Source organism: Acomys russatus, chromosome 24 (genome assembly GCF_903995435.1).
Source record: "Acomys russatus chromosome 24, mAcoRus1.1, whole genome shotgun sequence".
Taxonomy (NCBI): domain Eukaryota; kingdom Metazoa; phylum Chordata; class Mammalia; order Rodentia; family Muridae; genus Acomys; species Acomys russatus.
The window spans coordinates 33,713,781-33,723,029 of NC_067160.1; positions in this window are offsets into that span (position 1 = coordinate 33,713,781).

Here is a 9,249-nt window from a genome sequence, read left to right on the forward strand (position 1 = left end):
GTAGACGATCTAATTTTTCTGTCTTAAGTAGGTCTAGTTGGACTTAAAATGCTACCTTGTGGATGACTGGGAAGGCACACGTGATCTCTACCAATGGCTGTGAGTTTTGCATCATTCATAGCAAAAGGCAGGCATCTCCACACCTTTTCACTGACTATATGTACCAGTTTCCCTTATCTTTCAACCTGCCATTAGTTTCCTTATTGATGTAATAAATAAACTCTTAACAAGCACTAAATAAATACTTGAGAATTATATCTTTTGTTTCATAAAGTTGCATTTTGGCACAATTAAACTGAAATAAATGGTCTTTTGGCCCGCTAAAGGGAGTACAATGCAAGGGAAGCAACAAATGGGATCAGGCCAAGATGTGTGACTAGATCAGTTCTGAACTTCCTTTGGGATAGCATCATGCCATAAATCAGGCTTAACTTTTCCTTGTGAGTTATAGGAATATTGTCCAATTCCCTCTTTAGGCGTCTCTTCTTAGGTTATAAATCTGTTTATTTACTTCTCTTGCCCATGTCCCTGCCAACACACACACACACACACACACACACACACACACACACACACACACACATGCACACATGCATGCACACACACACTTATGCATTAGTCCCCTGATGGTCTGGGCCCATCCTTCCTCTTACCAGTTGAGGGCATTAGTGATAAAAACAAAACACAAAACAAAACAAAGCAAACAAAACAGCCAGGCCTGGTGGTGCAGGCCTGAAATCCCAGCTACATAGGAAGCGAGGCTGGGATATCATAAGGGATTACTGGGGAGTCTTTGAGAATGATGGAGTCTTTTAGCTTGGGGCTAAAGATCAGGGAAAATCCAAAAGCTAGCAAAGTCAGTAACTTTGCCTTTTGTGTCATGCATTTGAAGAGTAAAATTCAGGGACCACAGAGGATGAATTTTATTACACCTTCATAAGTGGCAGCCTAGATGAGAGGGAAAGAAAGAAAGAAGGAGGGAGAAGGTAAGCAGAGCCTCCATCATTTAGGGGAGGGTCTCAGGAAGTAGGTTGCCATGGGGCTGCTAGTATGTGGACTCTTAAGCTCATAACAATGTGTGGTGAGGTCTGGGGAGAAGGATGAGGTACCTGGTCAGTTCAGCTGACCCAGACAGGTGTCCAGGTCCCTCCTCTCAGCTCCATGCATACAGGCATGGATGGGCGCCAGAATCTCCCAGCATTCCTAGCTCCAGCAAAGACATCTTCAGGGTTTCTGTTTTTCAGGCACCCATCTACCTCATCGACTAGTTTTTCTGTCCCCTGTTCTCATCAATAAGTTCAAAGACTACAAGTTCAAACCCTTTTGTTTTCAGGGACCTGGGAAACTTAGTAAGACCTGTCTGGAAACAAAACATCGAGATATTGGAGATATTGTTCACTGGTGGGTGGAGAGCTTGCTTAGCATAGAGACTGCAGATTTAATCTTAAGTTCTGAGAAAAAACCAAGAGAGAAACAAATAAGAATGTCACCCCTAACCCAAACAAACCAACAGGAGATTTGAGACAACAACAACAATTCAATTCATTAGGGACCCTCTAATAAGCTACTCTACAGGAAGGGACTGCTAAACTTGTTTGGAAACAGAAGAGTCAATAAAAAGCAAACCTTCATGTTGACCATTATGTTTAAGAGAAGATGTCTGTTTAAAGATAATATCTTAATGAAGATAGAGTTGAATTTGTATGACAAAATAACTTGATGACCCCTTGTGGTCTTAATTGCATTAGCTTAGAGTTTCACAGAATGCTTGCTATTTTCGTTGCTTTTTGTAGGCCGCTTGGTAGAAAAATGTTTGGTAGAAAAGGGATCCTAAGGACACAACTCTCACAAAACTCTGGAGGGAAGGTTGTGTTCAGCCTTCAGGGCTAAGAAAACATCTGGAGCTTTGAGGATTTCCTGGTTGCAAGGGCAGGGACTTTGTATCCAAGCAGAGAATCTTGTATTTGCTATGGTCACCTTAAATTTGTGATGGAGGAGGCGTATTTGAGGAGCCCAGGGCTTTTGATCTCGAAAGCACTGTAGCAGCAGGTAGTCTCCTGAGCACATTCAGTTCAAGGCTGTAAAGGTGGTGGTAGAAGAGGCTCATGAGCCAAGTTGACTAGAGGTGCCTAAAACATGGAGTCAGCACGGCTGGGCAACCTACACTTTGCACAAAGCATAAGGATGAATCTCAAAGTATATGAATGCGGGACTTTCCCCTCAAATGTGCCTGTCTGGCCCAGCAGCTAACATATACACAAACTCCATTTGGCTCTACCTGCACATCTGTCACATTGTTTTCTCTACAGACTCTAGTCTGGTTCTGTGTATTCTCTGCTTTTAGCGTCGTTAAGCACAATGTCACCTCTAGACAGTTTCACTTGGCCTGTGCAATGTTCCTTTGATTCCCTTCAATTTCGTATTTGTCTGATGTATCTGAACTGAATGTTGGTCCCTTAACAGCATTCCCTTTCGAAGTCCCCCAAATTATAGATTCCCAGAACACTAAATGCAAGGGAACAGTTCATCAAGTAAACAGAGAGACATTAGTGAATGCTTACAGGACAGTAAACAAGAAAATGTGGTGAGGTCCTGCTACAGTCTACGTCGAGAATAGGCTAAGGGGTCATTTAGCCCTCTGCCAGGCTGAATCTTCCCAGAAGCATGAAATGATCTTGTGTAATGAACCCCTCATACATAACTCAAGGCTCCATCAGATTAACTTGATTTACCGTTTGTACAATCTGCCCTGGTGGTATAGCATAGGCGGCCTGACTCAGGAAACAAAATCCTTTCATCTCTTCCAACCATTCCCTAATGTAAACCAGGGTGGTTACCCAACTTCCCTCAGCCTCCCCAAGAGACCTTAACAGGCTATGCAAACAAGGAAACAGCCCCCTTGGTGCATAACTCCCTACAGCAAATAACTTCAAAGATATCTGTGGTATTCCATTCATAAGTCTATCTAATGTGGGGCAGATGCCCATAAGCAAAACGGCTGGCTTAGCTGTTTGTGGTATGTTCTGTTTACACTGTGAGGCTTTGGTGCCCTGGGACTGCACTTTCTTTCTCCAGTTGTAATTTGTTTAGAGAAGGCATCTTGTGGGTAGTGGGAGAAAAGAGTGGGCAGCATCCCCGTGCTGCCAGGCTGGATGTGTGTGGCCTTGGGGAAGTCTGCTTTGAATGAGAATACTATAGGTTTCCATTACCAGCAAGAATGCTCAAGGGAAAGTTTGTGCATATAAATTCCTTTGTCCGGAAATCAGGAGGAGAAAGAATTTTCACAGATGCCCTGCAGCGGGGCCTTTTGTCTCTTAAGATGAATTAATGGAAACGGCAACTCCACAAAGGCAGAGCCCAGTGCTCCCAACAACACCCAGAGAAATAAAGTGCAGTGTTGTCTTTGTCTCCATCCATTCCCACTGTATCAACAGCTGACACAGGAGGCAGCCGCAAGAGGCAAAACATATGGGATTGAGCACCTCATTTCTTATCCTTGACATTTACCTTGAGTGAACACTTGTCTCTCTGTTTTATTTATCCAAATTCTAACAGCTTATTTTTATTAGGGCTCTGAAAACAATATTTCAAAGTACGGCAGCAAATGAGGGGATCTACCTCTTCCCAGAACACTGGGCGGGCGCTGAGCGTTGTTCAAAGCACTGTTAAGCATAGTGAAGACCTTTATTGATGGTACAAGTTCTCAGTTAAGCTCTCTTTCTGATGTTTGCGAATGTTGAAGATGGGGATGTTTGGTTATTTAATTGGCAGCTATTGGCCTCATCTCTGAGTTCCCTGGCTGTTATGAGCTAAGGGCTGTTAAACAGCCAAGCCAACTGCTCTTCTTTCAGCACCGGCCAGTGAACCCTCAGTGTGACAGAAGTGGCAGAGACAGAGTATAGCCAGTACTTTAAGGGTTGCAGAAGAAGTGGGCCTAGGAGAATTGCAGTCTTGAGAGTGGAGGAGGTGGAGCAGCAAGAGCAGCAGAGGAAAGCAGGGGTTCTCCAGCATCCCTGATAACCCTAGAAAGGGACATCACAAATGCCCATCTTAATATTTAAAATACTGCATGAAAACATGGCATTTTCAGGCCTTTGTTGGGAGACACAAAGAGCACTTAGGAAAGGGTACAGAATGACAGAGCCTCTCAGCATACAAGCAACAAATAACTCCTCCCTCCCTGTAAATTTCCCAAACCATCTGATTGAGCAAGCAGATTTATTTATTACCAGCTCCAGGCCCTTGTCACATGGCCGTCAAGCCCTTTGTTTTTGCAAAAATCAGGTGCTAAATATTTTGCATCACACATCATGTCCTTTTTTGGTATCAACTTTCCTTCAAAATCAGCCATAAGACCCAGGTGCATTGCTCTAACCATGCTAACCTGTGTATATGAGAACAGGCCATAAAGAAAGCCTATGTCCTACCTGGTCTAATAATAGATCACAACATCCTTGTTCCAGACATAGTTCCTCATCCTTATACCCAGGTGGAAGGATGCTGCCCAGAGGCCAGCAGAGACTGACTGTGGCCTTTCTCTACTGTGCTCTGTTACATTAAGCAACATACTTGGATCCAATCACCTTTCTGAACTGCTATCACTTCTCCATCAAACCCCAGAAGAAAAAAATGGGTCTTTAGTACTTCACTTCTGAAGCCTGCTTAACAGATAAAGCTTTGGTTAACTGTGCTTATCTCATGTCAGTCTGTCTTTTGTTACAGAGCTGGTGGCTATGGTACTGTAGGTAAAGGAAGATGTTTGTTGTTTCCCACCTATGGACCTTTAACATTTAATTTTATGTCTCATTGCATTCCACCTTCTTATTCCAAGAACAACATTCTAGGAAGGTGGGCTCACCAAAAGCTGTGCTAAAGAGTTAGGCTAAGTAACCAGTGCTTTAGTGAGATGCTCTACTCTCCTGTCCCAGAACCCCTTCTCTTAATGCAGAAGCTTACACACCACAGCATTGTACACTTGAATGTCTTCAAATGTAGCCTTTCCTTTTCTTCTATCTCTTTTCTATTACTTTTCATGCTTTCCGTAACACTTTGGGAGCCCCTCCCCAACATTTCGGGCTTCCTTACTCTTTCCCTAACCTCTCCTTCCCCTGCCACGTGGCTGCTTGTCCAGCGTGTATCTGACCTTTATGGCAATTTAAATGGCACAGGGGTTTTCCTTCTCTCTTTTGTTCTCATCTGAGCAGCACCTGGACTTTACAGCTACTGCCCAGGGGTTTCTCTTTCAAACTATAATGAAATTGTCTTTGTGTTTCCATTAACGTTCATTCTTAAGTTTGTTTATTAATGAATCTATGAACCCCAAAACGGGACACCTTGAGTTCCTTTGTATTCTCAGTAGTCTTTAAGGGAGGCTTGTTTAACCTGAGCTCTTGGGACCCTCTGGAGATGAGTTCAGTCTCTAGAAGCATCTTACTCTGCTCTGGTCCAGTTAGCATCTCTTTTCCAAATTCATGTTGGTGATAGTCATCTTCACTTTGGCTCTGTTTAGTGTTAAGCATCTATTTTTAATCTATTCATTGTCATCCTGTCTTTACTGTGATTACTGTCCTGGACGGGGGCTAGGACAGGTGTTTCTAGATCCTTATTCTCGTAAGCAAAGAACTAAGTAAAGGCTCATGTCATCTCGCAAGAGTACTGAGGAAACTTTATTTGATGTGAAGTAATAGGACAGATTTGAAAGAGAAATTGTCAAGATTGATAGGGGGCATATGAGTGGGAGCATTTAAGGGATCCAGTTCTTATGTAGGACTTCATTTTATGATATCAAGAGAAGGAGTTTGGTTGATATGGGGTGTAATTTTGATGCTTCTTTATCTTGATTGATAGGCTTAGATTACATAGACTTTTGCTCATTGCTCATGTTTTCCCCCCACAATGCAGCATATTTTAATCATATGCATGCCCAACTATGCATAGGCATTATGATGCTAATAGGAGATTCTCCCTAAAAGTTTATATGAAGACATCATTTTGCCTTATTCCACATATGTCCAATATCAGTCTAGGTTTATTCAGCTCATTGCCCATAGTTCTAGATTGTATTTCAGGATGTGGCTGACTAAAAAAGAGCCTTTATCAAGCAGTTGCTAAGGCGAATAGCTCACTTTCATTGCTTAAAGTAGGTATATGCAGTCTGGTGTAGATAGGGGCCTTACTTAGGGTTGCCAGCAGGATTCTATGTTCATTGTTTGTAGATGGGTGCACAAATGGCCAAACCAAAGTGGAGTGCCAGGTTGCTGATCTAGTGCTAATACTTATCTAACTAATGACCATAATTCCCTACAGAGTAGAAAAATAAATTTTCATTCCTGTGCATATTGCAGTGGTTAGAACATAGCATATTATTAGAATGCATGGTGGTTTCAAAATAAAAACAAAACAGATTCTTTTCAATATCTAAGAGCAGACCAGACAGAGCTAATAACCAACAGACACAAGGAAAACTGTTCTGATGTACTTTGCGGGAGGAAAATTGTTTTCCTTTGCTTGCTTTTATAAACTTGGCAACCAGTCCCCTTTAAAAAGAGACTGATAAGAGAGAAGCTATCCCAAGTTCAACTAGGACTCATGAATGCAGAAAAGCTACTCAAGCAGCGAATAGCTCTCAAAGCGATGGCTTTCAGGTCAGACTTAAACTGTGTTTTCAAGGCAAAATAGAACTTTTTAGAAAAAGTGGCAGGAAAAGGGAAGAACGACAAATAGCCAACATTGCGCCTCTGGGGATGATAAGCTGTGCGCTGCTGCTGAATGCATCACAGGTAGAGGTCAGTCAGGAAGTTTGTCTTTCTCTCTCAGACTCCTCAGGTGCTCTCTCCAGGTAACTGGGTCTGTAAGTCATGTGTGGTGCTCTTTTTTTTTTTTTTTTTTGTCTCTCCTGGCAGAGAGGGAGGGGAAGGGCTTGCACATTGCAGCCAGTTCTAACTACTTGGTTAGGAGAGCTTTTTCCTTCGTTGTACTCCGTGACTGCAACCCACAGTTGGCTCACAGTACAACCTCTGTGTCTTTGTTTCCATCCATACTTGTCTGGAGATGATACACTCGAAGCTGCTCAGCTCCATTTAGCGTCTCTTTTCCAAAATCCTGTAACATGATAGCCATTCTCACTTTGGCTTTATCTATCTCTCTGTCGCCCATCTCTCAGTTTTAAAATCCCCAGCTTTGTGTTTCTTTTAGCGTTAATTGGTCAAACTTACCTTCAACTATTTTATTCTGTATTCTCAGTTTTGTAAATACTTGCATACTTTCAGACCCATCAAGAATTCTTTTAATTTCTTTTCCCTGAATGCGTCTCTCCCAAAGGGAGGGTGGAGGAAGGGAGAGGGAAGGTGGGAGGGAGGGAAGGAGGGGAGGGAGAGAGAGAGAGAGAGAGAGAGAGAGAGAGAGAGAGAGAGAGAGAGAGAGAGAGAGAGAGAGAGACCTAGACTTTTCAAAGCATAAAGCCCACTCCCAGAGCCATACCTCCTCGAAATAGGCCACACCTCCTGATCTTTCACAAAAGTTCCACTCCCCGTTGATTAAGCATTCAAATATATGAACGAACATTCTCATTCAAACAACCACAATGTGCCTTAAGTGTGTTTGCTTTTGTTCATTGTGGTCTTTTCTGGAAGCTGCTGTCCTTCAGTTCTGGAGAAAACCCAAAATGATCTCACTAATAGCTTTAACATTTTAGCTTCTGTTTTTTTTAAAGTACTTGTTGATGATGAACCTTTTGGACTGGTTCTTAGGTATTCTAATGTTCTATTCCTCCTCAATTCCAATAATTTCTTATTCAATTTGCTGTATTCTGGTATATTTTCCCCAAAATTATAGTTCTAGGTTTCTTCTTAATTTTTCATTTTCTTATCATTTTTGAAGAATACTTTTATTTTCATAAATCTTTTTTTTAGCACAAAAGACTTAGAAACTATGGTAGATAAATCAGTCATAGAAGTATATATGTCACTCTAAATATCTGTATAGGTTGTATGGTCCTCAGAAAATAATGAGCACCAGTTTAGTCAAATAGTTCAAAGACATAGCTTAAGAGAATATACCCTAAAATATAAGTGGATTGCTGCCATGTTAAAGATTCCGGGTTCCCCCAGGACATGTGTCTTTGGAGCTGTAAGCCACCATGATTGAGGTTGTAGGCTCCCATTCTGTGTGGATGCATAGGCTACCATAGAGAGCTGTGCTGTGTAGGCGTTGAGACGCAGAGCACCAGCTGAGGCCCAGTTCCTAGCTGGTGGCTACACTGGCAGCAGAGAGCTCCAGTGTCTTCTGCTCCTAGTAGATGAATCGTGTTCATTCTCTAGTCCTTTCCAGCTGAGGCTCCAGACACAGAACAGCCATCATAATTGTACATTTCCCCATTTCTGGCTCAATGCATCCACAAGCATAATAATTATTTTAAGCTACTGAGCTTTGGAGTTAGTTATAGAACCAACAGAAATATTACATAAAGATGATTTGCATTCATAGAAAGTTTTTGCCTGTTGCATCAGATAACAGGAAAAGAGTTAGGCTGTAGCTCAACACCTCAAGAATGTTAGCAGTGAAGAAACCTTAAGGCTCAGTGCCAGGAGTACTATGGGCTGTCCTTCTCACGCAGACACTCATTGGCTGCCTCGCATGTGGCTCAAAGAGACATAAGTGTGGCTTGGGCCACTGCTCTTGTGGTTGGTGTGTCATAGTTGATACTGATTGTCAACTTGGATTGAGAGTCACCTAGGAGATAAGCCTCTGGGTGTGTCTAGGAATGAGTTTCTAGTTAATTGAGAAGATTTACCCTAATTGTTGGTGTTACCATTGCGTGGCCTGGGCTCTCAGGCTTACATCAAAAGAAGAAATAGTGCATTGATTATCAGCACTCACTTCTTTCTGCCTCCTGATGCCATATGAGTGGCAGCTTCATGTTTCTACCATCAAGCCTTCAGTGCCATGCAGGACTGTATTCTCAAACTATGAGTCAAAAGCAAACCCTTTTAACTTACCTTTCTTAGTATTTTGTTGCTGCAATGAGAAAAATAATGAATACAAAGGGCAAAGGCTATTATGGCTGGAGGCATCCACGGGCTATTATTTCTCCAGGGAAATACTAGGGTACAAGACCTATGGAGGAATAGATACCCACACCCACACTTACAAGACTTAGGGCCGAGGCAAAGACTTAGAAAAATGACTGAGCTCCTATGGTCAGCCCCCAATAGTGCAAGATTCAGCAGAGTTGTGGGGTTGAGTCATAAC